The following is a 14,688-nucleotide window of genomic DNA, read 5'->3' on the forward strand; positions in this document are numbered from 1 at the left end:
AGAAGGCAGGTGCTGAAAAGTTTGAATATTACCAAACTATCAGTTTAATAAGTCATGACTGTAAAGCATTCATGCGAATTTTTTTCCGAGTAATAGAAAACCTAATGTAGTCACACTACATTCCTCTGGAACCCAATCTCACCTTCCCCGCAAAGAGGTGGGAGACTTTCCTGAGACAACGAGTTATTTTACAAGTTATTAAAAGCCATTTTTATGTTTATAGCATTTATAGAATTATGATAAGTTTTAGAATTTGTTGCCTTAATAAACTCTTTGAAATCCTTAAGATGGCGCAGTAAAATCAAGAGAGCAGTGGGGTGTCCAAAATTTGTACACAAACGAGACAGGAGTTGTAACTCAAAGGCCTTTCAAGGAAAGCAGTAGTTGGAAAGATAGTGAGAGAAATTATTTAATCTGTACGTAGAGTAAGTTGTGAGTAAAATAAAGAAGAAATGTGGAAATTGTATTTCATTATGGAGAAAAACATTAAAAAAATCAGAGTTGCTGAAGACAACGTAGTTCTGTCAATCAGAAAAGGACTGAATGGATATAATCTCGAATGCAGGGTATAGGATGAATATGAACGAAAGTAAAAAATAAAAGGGAAATCAAAGGAATTATCGAATTACTTCGAAACAATGAAGTTCCTGGGGAGAATTCTATACTTTCAGACCTGTCTAAGTATTATTGTAAGAAATTCCTGGACAAGCTAACCGAAAGGGACCAAAATATTTGGAACCGAAGTCATTCCTGGAGACTGGAAGACAGCCTTAATCCTCGTACTCCGAAAAACACTTGATATTCAGCCAACACACTTATGGAAATGGTTCGTGGGCAAGGTATGGCATCTGCCTCACCTTGCAGGTTGTTTGTTAATAGAAGAGACGCTTAGCTGTTTACCGGCAAGCCACCTGTAGCCTGCTCGGCGTCTGGAGGGGGCGAGATTCGCCCCACAACCGTGCGTGCAGGTAGCGGAATACGGCGCTGCAGTCGCAAGCACCTACTCGAGTCAGCACGATCATCAGTCCAAGTGACTCACAACGTGTACTCTTCCACGTAACACTGGGTTCACAACACGTATCTAATGTGGCGCCACGGCTTGTGGCTTACTGTAGTAGCGTCGTGAGTTACCGTTCACAAAGCACGCCACAAATACTACCTAGTAACACATCTTTCAGTATGGCGTCAATAGTGGTGGTGGTGGTGTGTTGGGGCTCATGGGCGCTCAACATCGAGGTCATCAGCGCCCTGATACACATTAAAAGGAACGAATGTGGACAGACCTAATAAAAGTGAAGCACACACTCAAAGAAAGCAGGAAAAGAAGGAAAATGCGGCACAAGAAAGTAAAACCTAAGGAAAGGGAAACATAGCAACAAGTATGCCACAGGAAATTGACATTGGCTGGCCACTTACATAAAATATGGGCGAGCTTGTCCCACAGTGAGCAAATTAAAATCCTCTCCCTATAATCTTTGTAAAAACATTTTACATGGCACAGAACTTTAAAACTTTAACCACATTTCATCTACATCTACATCTACATCTACATCCATACTCCGCATGACACCTGACGGTGTGTGGCTGAGGGTGAACATTCGTCCGAGTGTTACCTAAAAGAGATGGCCGCGGACCGCTGGCAAGTCAGGGCAGGTATGATTGTTATAGTGCAGGCTATGGCCTTAGAACTGTGATAGGACTTAAATACAAGGGAGACGAAACCCATATCTTGGATCCAAACATAGATTTCGTACAGGGATAAATCAAGGAAAATAAACACGTTTATAAAAGGAATAACACTCAGAGGCGAAAATGCTGTCTGTAATGGCAAACTAACCAACTAACCAACAGCTGGCATGTAAATATCATCTGCAGACACTCCACTGGTCCAAGATCTTAAAATCTTACTGTATTCATTGCTACAGGCATTTCGAATAACTAATTTTGAGTTTAATATCTGCCACATCACGCTCTGGAGCTATTTCTTGCATATATTCCACAATTTATACAATGCTTGGTCTCAAAAATTACGAAGTTTATACGATTCGCTTTTTTGTTTACAAATATATAGTTTGTTTATTCCTTCGCGGGATGTGTAATTGGTTTGCAAATATTGCGCGCACTGCTGCAGAAAATCAAACATAAGTTTCATTTCTTGCAGTTCTAGAAGCTGCGAAAGTGTACCTTCCGACCATTGTTTTCACTTTTCTCAGAAATAAAATAAAAACGCGCTGTAATCAAATAGACTGAAACAGAAATTACTGCACGATATCTGTTCCGGCGTAAAAGTCAAGCGCCGGCACGCCGGTTGGGAAAGTAGCGGAGAGGGCCGTGAAGGATACGTCAGATAAATGCACACTGACCGACTCCTCTCTAGGACGACAACGAGACAGTTGCTGCCACTAGACGAGGGGAACATAAGACCCAAACCGACTGGCCATGCCCTAGTTCAACGAGTTCACAGCAGCGAGTTTATGAATACCATCAAGACTAGTCATTTCGTTTCTACTATGTAGCACTGTCTATACTGAAGAGATTCCTTATTTTGTCTGTCGCTCATTGCTTGCGACGTATCTGTATTTCACGAATTTAAGTATTGTAATCATTTCCCTTTGTAACCAACTTAATTAATACGATCTGCTTGAATTGTTGACCAGCGTTCCTAGAAAGCAGGTTTCTTAGGCACCCCATATTTGATGAGTACGCCGGATACAACTTTGACGACGAGCTATACCAAAATCACCCATCGCCTCGCAGGCACAGAAACTTTCTATTGTGTTTTCTGGCGCCTTAATTCTACTTTGGCTTTACTTGCTTTTTACAGTATCTCATAGTGGTTTTGCTAATTAGTGTTTTTAGGTGGGCGTTGCAGAACTTTTCTTTGCTTGCGTAATTATTTTTATTGATTGCATAGTTATTTTTATTGCTTGTCTTGTCTGTTTATCGCAAAGAGCAACCCACCTCTGCCACCCCCTGCTCAGGTGCCTCAGCTGCCTGCGCAGGATTCAGCGCAACTAATGCAGATGTTTCAGTTTCAGAGCAGACAAATATCAGCCCCGCTGAACACGGTGCAGCACTTGTTGTCAATGCTGTGCACCCAGCATAACAACAAACTACACCTACAGTGGCACCGAGTGCCATACCGCCTTTTCGTCCGTTTAATGAACAACAGGAGGAATGGTTGGAGTGGTTGTAACAGTCTGAAGCCCATGCAATTGCTCACAACCTACCAGGTACTGTGGAACTCCACTATCTATTATCCATGGTAGGAAGTGCAGTGTTTCAGCTCATACAAACACTATTCCCCAACGCCACTCCGAATGAACTTTCCTATGATAAGGTCGTAGATTCGCTAACTATTATAGCTAACAAGTGAATGTGGTGGCGACTAGGTACCAATTCTTTAATTGTAACAAACGGTCAAAACAAACTTATCGCAAGTGGGTAACAGATTTGCAGAGTACGACAAGGAAATGCAAATTCAAATGTGTTTGTGGTGCTTTATATTCAGATGTTATGTTTCATGATGCAGTCTTGCATAATGTAACTGATGTCTGCCTTAGAGAACAGAAAGACAAGACAGTGCTATACTTGTAGCCAGAGAAGGTACATACAAAACAAATGTTTGCATTGGAAGAAACCTAAGAAATCTGGCCACTCACAAAATTATCGTCAAGAAGAATTTCGCCTGGCACCCACCATCTGTTGATGCTAAAAACCCTGAAAAACACAATAGCATGTGGTGTGAAGAGATACGTGCTGCCATACTTCTGCGCCGGATGCTGAGGAGGGCGGAGCAGGTGGAAAAGTATCCGATGGCGGTGGCTGTGAAGCAATTCCGCCGGCGATGGTCCATCTCGTGAATGCGGCCGACAGGAAGTGAGAAACAGTTGCAATGCTTCATCCCTGTTGTGTGTGGTGCGAAGTTTGGACATCTGCTGCTTGAAAGTTCTGACAAAACGTTCCGCTTCGCCGATTGACTGTGGAAGCGATGGTGCACTAGTTAGATGTTGTATGCCATTGCGTTCACAGAATGTTTCAAATTCATTTGATGTGAACTGAGGGCCGTTGTCCGTCACTATGTCTTCAGGCAAACCTTCGAGGCAAAAAATAGAGGGCAACACCTGACTTGTTCTAAGTGACATTGTCGAGTACATTTGAACAAAAAAAAGAAACTTTTTATAAGAGTCTACCACAATCAACCAAAGAATGCTCCAAAAAAGTCCTGCAAAGTTTATATGCACACGTTGCCAATTTGATTGCGACTTAGGCCAAGCAGATAACTTTTGTGGTGGAGCGGACTGATTTTCTACACAGGAATGAGACTGTGATGTTATCTGTTCTATTTGTGTGTCCATATCCTGCCAAGTACAGTGTCGATGCGCATGAATGTATCTCATTTCAGGCCCAGGCGGTTTGCAGCGCCGACATTGGAATCAACGTGGCCGCTGTCATGTCACAGTGATCCTTCTGTGTCTCTTCCCCCAGACTCATGGATCCGAGTACAGCGCGGCCACAGCACCCACGATAGGGTGTCATAACGACACTGCGGGACGACCCCATGGGGACAGAGCCTTCGCAGCCTCCGCCACACACCGTCAGGTGGCTTGCGGAGTATGGATGTAGATGTAGATGTAGCCTCCGCCTCCTCTCGTCCTACAGATGGAGCTGCACCCACCGACGTCGGAGCAGTCGACGCCTCCGACATCTGGTTATGGGCCTCAGGGTGTCGACGCGTACCCTTCTGATCGTTTTCTGGGGGACGTTTCCTCCAGAGCGAAGGCTGGAAGGTAGGATACGACCGGAAGCCTGACGTCACCTGCAGCTACAGGTTCCGGTCCAGCACAATGTCCCCAGTCCTGCCTCCCCTTCCCATGTGTAGCTATGTCCTTACACAACGACGAACCATCGCTTTGATGGGGGGAGGGGGAGGGGAATGTTCCAGCATAAAATGCTAGCGTCAGCATGCCAATCGAAAACATTAGAGCAGAGAGGGTGTAAAGAAGACGTCAGCCTGTTGCACACTGACGGAACCCTCTCTCGGACGACAACGAGGCAGCAGCGGCCTCTAGGCGAAGAGAAGTGCGGCACTGACTGGCCACGGTCAGCTCTACGAGTTCCAGAGCAGCGAGTTAAGGAATAGTCATTTCGCTTCTACTATCTAGGATTGTCTATACTGGAGAGATTTCTTCTTTTGTCTGATGCCCTTTGCTTGTAACACATCTGTATTTCACAAAATTATGCATTATAATCATTTCATTTTGTAATAAACTTCATTAATACTATTTGCTTGAACTGTTGTTTGTGATCCGGAAAAGCAAGTTTCCTAGGCACCTCATATTTGATGAGTAGGCAGGATACAACAACGCGACAGAATGCTAATGTTCCGCAATATTGCCGCCAGGGGGAAGTGGTGGTAGAAATGTGGCACAACAAAGTACAACCAAGTTGAACTTTTTATGTCATGACAAAAGTTGCGTCTCTTAAGTTGCGCCACTAAAAAATGGGAGTTCACACATCTAACTGCATTGCAACTGCAGTATGCCACTAGCTCTAGCGACACATTCATAGCGTTTTTGAACCCAGCTAGATTAAGTGTACTTAAGTCGGCGTCTGTCTATCAGTGGCCAGTTACGCTGTGTACTCCGACAGACCAACAACCGCTATGATTGTCTGTTGCAGACAATGCCTGCCGCTGCCCGCCTAGGTGCCATCTTGGCATTGTCATGAGACACTTATGATGCATACGACACTACACATCCGTCAGCTGCTCCCGGGGCTTCACATTATCTACATTTGGCAGCACACGGGCTCAGCACAGGCCTGTGCGACCAGGTCGTATCGGTGCTTTACTGCGCATCAGTGGACGCCTACGAGCTCCTAGCCTCATTCGACTGTGTCATCACTTATCCTTCCTGCCCCACGCCACTTGGTCTATGCACTTCGTTGTAGTGTGCACATAACAGGCAGTGTCACGGATCGACAATTTTGTTATGAAGTTTTGTGGACAAGGGTTCTCAGCAACTGTGCGTATTTTAATCATGTTCGTACTTTACTCATATTAAGCCGGCCGCGGTGGCCGAGTGGTTTTAAGTGCTTCAGTCCGGAACCGAGTGACTGCTACGGTCGCAGGTTCGAATTCTGCCTCAGGCATGGATGGGCGTGATGTTCTTAGGTTTAAGTAGTTTTAAGTTCTAGGGGACTGATAACCTCAGATGTTAAGTCCCATAGTGCTCAGAGCCATTTGAACTCATACTAATCAACAGTTTCTGCAAAGTGTGTATCTACATACTACCAGTAACAGCATAGATCATGTCTGGAATGCTCTAGGAAGATAGGTTGCATTACGCCAACACTCACCAACTGCTCTCGAAGACTTGCTAGCAGCTCTAGAGGAAGAAAGGGCGTTATCGTCTAAACATGAGACTGATGATGTCATTTACAGCATGCCCCATCGCGTATCAGCCCTGTATTGCTGTCAGAGGTGGTCACACCCCACACTTAGCACATAATCCAGTTTTCAGAATGTGTGAGCAAATCCGACAAGTTTGAAAAAACAAAGAACATGATTGTCCACCATTATGCATGTTGCAGTTGTTTACGGCCTGTATTCTTTACATTATCTCTATTTTACTATTATCTGTTTATACTGTTTTATGACAAAATAAATGTAACCTTGCAATATTTTCCGTTGTTGCTTTAATTTTGGGCACCAGTGCAGGTATCTTTCTCAGGAGTGATTCTGGTTATTTGTGAAACTCCTGACAAATGCAGCTTCCTGTTATCATGACTCTTTTCTAGTAATCTTGTGATCACTCTTTTACTTAGTGACCTAGTTCACTGAAAACTGGTTTGGTTTTATTTTCATAAGATTACCATTACTGAGTGCACATCAACCAATTGGATAAGGTACCCACTCTGTCTTGATTAAATTCATGTAGTGTATCACTTCAACATTGGACATGTTTGCTTTTTACCATTACTGAAGTTACTGGAATTTCATGTAATCTGTGTGGTAACCATATACTGAGCATCATGGTGGGCTGGAACATTGATGTGTTTGGAAAAAGATAAACATATTTTTTTTAGTATTTCACCATGTTGGTTGACAGTATATGAACGTTGCCTTTTGCTAACAAGGATATATATGTCTTAGCTACCACATTGATGCATTGTGCGCAGTGGGCAGTGGTTACCTGCAGTCAGGCCCCTGAGGAACAACAGTACTTGAATCACGAAGGTAAAACAAAAGTTTGGAATAGCAATGACATGAGCTGGGCTTATAGCAGGAAGCATATCTAGAGCAGGCATAGCTTTGATTGCATTCATTTCTTTCCAAAGCGAAAATTTCAAATGTTTGTAGTGCTCCAAATGGCATCCATCAATGGACAAGACTGGAGCAGCTCACAACTCCACAATTACTATTATCTTATTATTAACAGACAGGCTGAGAGATGAAAAACATATAATACAGTTTACATTAAATTCCTAAAACAATTCTGGTTAAATCAAAATGTCACACAAAATAGTTACGTGAAAGTGTACCAATTACATTGATATGCAGATCGAACAAACAAACCAACATTTTGCTAATACAGACCACTAAAACTCACACTAGTAATTGCACACAAGTAATTTTCCAGACCTGAGATACGAGACGCAGTTTTGAGGGAAGGAGAATTTTATGACAGCACGCCCGTCCCATGTTTGGCTGAAACTTCACTGGGACACGTAGTGGACACAATGATACGCCAGAGCCACTGTATAGGCTGTCGGCAAAAGCTGGCATTTGTCGCTGCTTTTCACGATGACCCTTTGGAAAGCCTTTTTACGGGAACACAGACGGAGATGGAAGATAAACATCCGGAGAAACCCAACTCAAAACATTGGTGACTTACTACAGACACTTGTGTTAAAACTTGGATGAAACAAGAAGCTGTTTATCTCAGTATTAAGTAGCAGATATTAAACTCTGCCTTGCGGAAGAAACGGCGTCTGTGATGGCTACAAAAAGTTTTCGTGGGTGGACTTTTAACAAGTGTGAACTCTATGTTTGGCCAGAAAGAAAACGCGTGACCACCAGCTTTGACTCAGGCAAATGTGGAGAAGAGAATTCGCCTTTTCTCTTGCACCAAATCGTCGAGTGTTTGAGCAAGGTGACTTGCGCCACGCTGAGACGATTGTGAGAGGCACTGTGTGAACACTTGTTCACAGGCTCGTCTCAAATCGTAAGGATTTGAACTGCAAAGTCTCCTAGTACGAGAATCTCACTGAGCACTGACAGTTAACACCTGTGAGCGATTTAAGGGCAATGACATAGGCACCATTCCAGCCAATTAGCTAGGGAACAACTAGGAGTCTCAGCTTCACTGAAGACGTAGGAAATGTATCAGATTGGGGTTTAACAGTGTAGAGCGATTTATAACAGATTCTAATGATCATAGCTTGCTCTGACCGCCGCCACTGCCGCCGCCGACAAAAGGTGAACACGAGCGCTCGTGCTACACCACCAAGTGATATTAAACTGACAGTCAGAACTGCTGTCGTCTTTGTCTCTCCTATTTCCTTTTTGTACAATCGACCATGAGATGTAGTTAATCATATTCATGATTGTTGGGCTTAATTGAAGTAGAAGCACGAAATATTCGATCTAACGAAAAGGACTGATTAGCCAATGCAAAGTGCTTTATACTCTTAAGTTATGGAATTGTTTTAATTGCGTACTTCTTTCTGATTGCTCTTTACCGACTTCTATTCAATTTTCGGTATTTTCACTGCGCATTTTAGCGTAATTGATATCTCTGGTCACAAATTACATTTCATTTGTTTGTATGTTATCGATTCCCAGACATGGTCATCAACCATCTTATTGTTAAAGAACCGTAGAACAGTTCGGAATTTCTCTTGACCGTTGTGAACATCCAGTATCAGTATTTTATCATTCTGTACGTATTATAATATGACATATGAAGTCATACTCGGAGTAAAAATAAACTTTAATAATGAAAATCAAAGATTTTCACTTTTGCTAACATATAGTTATATCTGAACTAGTACTCTGAGTCTGTTAGTGATAACGTTTCCTTTACTGGAAGTGTAGTGGAACCGACATTGAGATCATTGTCTCATTACATCACTGTGCGTACAGCTGCAGTCTTTGAACTCTGCATGGTGAGCTGGTGTCATCCTGCCTTGCAGACTATAGGTTCAACACAAATTCCAAAACATTCACAGAGCGTCCTTGCGAAAATGTGGTAGGTAGGTAGATCAGAACCAGACACACACATGTTAGAAGGCCATTAAAACTAAATGTGAATTCAGCTGCCTGTATTCGAAGTCTTAATAATATCTAATTTGTAGACTGTGAAGGAGAATTACGAGCTACGATGTATTATTGGCAGAGTGTACTTATAAAAAAAATCATAATGAGGTGCTGGACAGATTCTGAGCACTTTTAAGAATTTTGGGATTGCAGTAAACCACGAGCACTTAGAATTTAGGTGAAAATGGTCAAATTATTTTAGCAAATTCTGTTTGAATTGAGGATCCAAACATATCTTCATTAAAAGGGAAGAAACAAGTTCATTCATTTTTGAAAAATTTAAATTTCTAAAAGCTTTCAGTAAATCTCGCCTTTAGTGAATCTCCACATGAAAGCTTATACCACGTACCTATGTGCTAGTGGGTAAAAATACACTCCTGGAAATTGAAATAAGAACACCGTGAATTCATTGTCCCAGGAAGAGGAAACTTTATTGACACATTCCTGGGGTCAGATACATCACATGATCACACTGGCAGAACCACAGGCACATAGACACAGGCAACAGAGCATGTACAATGTCGGCACTAGTAGAGTGTATATCCACCTTTCGCAGCTATGCAGGCTGCTATTCTCCCATGAAGACGATCGTAGAGATGCTGGATGTAGTCCTGTGGAACGGCTTGCCATGCCCTTTCCACCTGGCGCCTCAGTTGGACCAGCGTTTGTGCTGGACGTGCAGACCGCGTGAGACGACGCTCCGTCTAGTCCCAAACATGCTCAGTGGGGGACAGATCCGGAGATCTTGTTGGCCAGGGTAGTTGACTTACACCTTCTAGAGCACGTTGGGTCTCGGAATGGTAGAATGATGGGTTCGATGACGGTTTGGACGTACCGTGCACTATTCAGTGTCGCCTCGACGATCACCAGAGGTGTACGGCCAGTGTAGGAGATCGCTCCCCACACCATGATGCCGGGTGTTGGCCCTGTGTGCCTCGGTCGTATGTAGTTCTGATTGTGGCGCCAAACACGCATACGACCATCATTGGCACCAAGGCAGAAGCGACACTCATCGCTGAAGACGACACGTCTCCATTCGTCCCTCCATTCACGCCTGTCGCGACACCACTGGAGGCGGGCTGCACGATGTTGGGGTGTGAGCGGAAGACGGTGTGCGGGACCATACCCAGTTTCATGGAGACGGTTGCGAATGGTCCTCGCCGATACCCCAGGAGCGACAGTGTCCCTAATTTGCTGGGAAGTGGCGGTGCGGTCCCCCACGGCTCTGCGTAGGATCCTACGGTCTTGGCGTGCATCCGTGCGTCGCTACGGTCCGGTCCCAGGTCGACGGGCACGTGCACCTTCCGCCGACCACTGGCGACAACGTCGATGTACTGTGGAGATCTCACGCCCCACGTGTTGAGCAATTCGGCGGTACGTCCACCCGGCCTCCTGCATGCCCACTATACGCCCTCGCTCAAAGTCCGTCAACTGCACATACGGTTCACGTCCACGCTGTCGCGGCATGCTACCAGTGTTAAAGACTGCGATGGAGCTCCGTATGCCACGGCAAACTGGCTGACACTGACGGCGGCGGTGCACAAACGCTGCGCAGCTAGCGCCATTCGACGGCCAACACCGTGGTTCCTGGTGTGTCCGCTGTGCCGTGCGTGTGATCATTGCTTGTATAGCCCTCTCGCAGTGTCCGGAGCAAGTGTGGTGGATCTGACACACCGGTGTCAATGTGTTCTTTTTTCCATTTCCAGGAGTGTATATATTACTTTCCTAACCGATTGTACGGAGAACCTCCTTAATCGTTACCTAACCAGTCCACCAAATTTTCAACATTCTTCTGTAGCACCACATTTCAAATGCTTCTATTCTCTTCTTTTTCCACTTTTTTTTCACAGTTCATGTTTTACAGCTGTGCAATTCTGTGCTCGATACGTACATTCTCAGAAATTTCTTCCTCAAATTAAGGCCGACGTTTCGTACTAGTAGACTTCTCCTGGGCAGGAATGTCTTTTTTGCCAGTGTTAGCATGCTTTTTATGCCAGCCTTTGTCCGTCCGTCATGGGCTGTTTTGTTGCCACCCACTTTGTCATCCACAACGACTATGTTACGTTTGTCACTTTTCACATATCTGCTATTTGTCATTACTTCCGTTTGTCTTCGATTTGCTCTCAATCCATATTCTACGCTCATTAGACTGTTCGTTCCATTCAACAGATCCGATAAATATTTTCCTCATTCACTAAGGACAGTAATGCCATCGACCAATCTTGACATTGGTATCCTTTCACCTTGAAATGTAATCCCACTCTTGAACCTTTATATGTTTAATCCCATCAGTGCTGCTTCACGTATAGATTGAACGGCACGAGTGAAATACTACATCTCTGCCTTACATACCGTTTAATCCGTGCCCTTCGTAATTAGTCTTCCACTTTCGTTTTCCCTCTTGGTTCTTGTACGTATTGTATATTACACATATTTCCCTGTAGCTTAGCCCTATTTTTCTCATGATTTCTATTATTTTGCATCATTTTGCATTGTCAACCGATTTCTCTAAGAAAACAATTCATATGAAAATACCTTGATTTTTCTTCATTCTTGTTTCCGTTATCAACCGCAAAATCAGAATTGCCTCTCTGGAGCCTTTACCTTTTATAAAACCTAACTGATCATCATCTTTTCCATTCTTGTGTATATTATTCTTGCTAGGAACTTGGATACATAAGCTGTCAACTGTGTGATAATTCTCCCACTCGTAGGCTCTTGCAGCCTTGGAAATTGTATGGATTATGTATTTCCAGAAGCCTGGTGGTATATCGCCAGTCTCATACATTCAACACACAAATTTGAATAATCGTTTTGCGGCCGCTTCTCCTAATCATTTTAAAAATTCTTTTGGAATGTTAACTATCCCTTCTGCGTTATTCGATACTATGAACTCGGAATAACTCTGATTGTAATACTGGATTCATTATCTGTTCTATATCGATTCATGTTTGTTCTTTTAACACGTCTACAGAAAAGTCGTCCCCGTCATGGAGGTCCTTAATGTACTCTTTCCACCCATCTGCTCTGTCCTCTGGATTTCACAGTGGAATTCCCATTGTACTCTTAATTTTACTGCCTTTGCTTTTAATTTCACCGAAGGCTGAATCGACTTTTCTGTATGCTGTGTAAGTCTTCCGACAATCAGTTCTTTTCCGCGTTCCTCACACTTTTCATACAGACCTATCGCTTCATCTTCACTTCCTATTTCCTTCATTTCTATGTAAGTTGTATTCCTGTAGTTCCCTGAATGTTTTTGTACTTCACTCTTTCCTTGATTTGCTGAAGTATTTCTTCTCCTACTCATGGTTTCTTCACAGTTACTTTCCTTGTGTCTACGTTTTTCTCTACAACTTCCCTGACTGCCCTTTTTAGAGATGCCCATTCCTCTTCAACTGAACTGCCTGCTGAATTATTCATTACCGCAGTATCTATAACTTCATAGAATTTCAAGCGTATCTCTTGATGAATTAGTACTTTTATCCCACTTTCTTCTGCATTGATTCTTCCTGAGTAACGTTAGTTCGGCTTACTCTTCAAAATTGCTAAATTGTGCTCTGAGTTCATCTTGGCTCCTGGGTACATCTTGCAACCCAATTTCTGATTTCGGAATCTCTGCCTGACCACGATGTTATCTAACTGAAATCTTCCTGCAGCTCCCAATCTTTTCTAAGTATATCACATTTTCCTATTATTCTTGAACAGAGGACTACCTGTTACCAGCTGAAATTTACTGCAGAACTCAATTAGTCTTTCTCCTTTCTCATTCGTATTACCAAGACCATTTCGACCGTAAACGTTTGTTTTGCTTCTTTTCCTACAACCGCATTCCAATTCCCCATCACTATTAGATTTTCCTCTTCCTTCACGTACTGAATTACCTATCTGTGTCCTCATAAACTTCCTCTGTATCTTCGTCTTCGTCTTGCGAGGTCAGCATGTGTACATTAACTACTGCTGTCATTGTTGGCTAGCTCCTGATTCTGATGAGAACATCCCAATGATAGACTGTTCACGATAACTCACTCTCTGCCCTGCCTTCCTGTTCATAACGAATCATACTCCTGTTATACAATTTTTTTCTGATATTACCTTATACTCGTCTGACCACAAAGCCCTGTCTTTTTTCCATTTCACTTCATTCACTCCCACTATGTCTACATTGAGCCTTAGCATGTCCTTTTTCAGATTTTCTAGCTCTTCTCCTACCCAGTTCAAGTTTCTGACATTTCAATCCTGGACTCGAAGAACGTTATCCTTTCTTTGGTTATTCTATCTTTTTATCTCCATCACCTCCTCCTTGTCAGTCCCCTTACAGAGATGTCAATAGTGGTTAGTCTGGAATCTTTTTTCAATGGAGAGGTCGTCAACACAGTGTTTTCAATTACAAGCCACATGTCCTATCAATACACATTATGTGTTTTAATGCTGTAGTTTCCACTGTCCTCTGCAACCTTATGCCACTGATCATTGCTGATTCACCTCCTTTCAGGGGCAGTTTCCCATCTCTATGAAAAGAGAGTGTACTGAACTTAACCAAGTTTGATTCTTACTTATTTGGTTGCATTGTCAAGATTTATACAGATCAATGAGCTTCAGCCAACACATGGGTATCTAGCCAGATGACACTCTACTACAAGAATTCAAGTTCAGTGTTATAAGCATTCCTCAACAGGAGAGTGTCATAGTGGATGCTCTCTCAGATGAATTGAGTAGGATCATAACGAAAATGATTTCAGTCCTCTATATTTAAAAGGTGCATCTTTTAAGAATTTCTTAAATTGTTCTGTTATACGTATAGCCAAGGAGCAAGACAAGAATCCCTCCTTGAAGGAAGTCAAATTGAACTAGAGAGCTCCCTATAACACTGGAAAGGCATTACTATGTAATCAGCCGTAAGGCTCTAGGTAGTAGGCACTGGTTTTGTGCATACCAGATGATCTACACAACAAACTCATTGATTACACTCACCTCAGTTATGCACGTTTTGGACCTGGGTAATGCTATCACCAACACTGCACTAATTTGTATTAGTGATATGGAAAAGAAAACTCTAAGACTGTCAGCCACATTCAAGCCGTGTAACGAGGCAAATCTTTGACGATACCTCATCAGGCCTCACTCTTTCATATCCCATCTTCAAATTTAAGGTTATCTGGCGTCGTTGATCCTTTCGGACCTCTGCCAAAAATTAAGAAAGGTTTCTCGCACAGTTTCCTACCTGTAGAACTGAACACAAAATTTGTATCATTGATATGTGTGAGATAGGCCATATACAGATCTGTGTTGCATGTGTTTGCAAACGAGTTTTCTTGAGTTGATCAGTCGCGAAGAGATCATCAGACATCAGTTAAAAATTTTGGTTA

The sequence above is a fragment of the Schistocerca gregaria genome, chromosome 6, assembly GCF_023897955.1.
Source record: "Schistocerca gregaria isolate iqSchGreg1 chromosome 6, iqSchGreg1.2, whole genome shotgun sequence".
Classification (NCBI taxonomy): domain Eukaryota; kingdom Metazoa; phylum Arthropoda; class Insecta; order Orthoptera; family Acrididae; genus Schistocerca; species Schistocerca gregaria.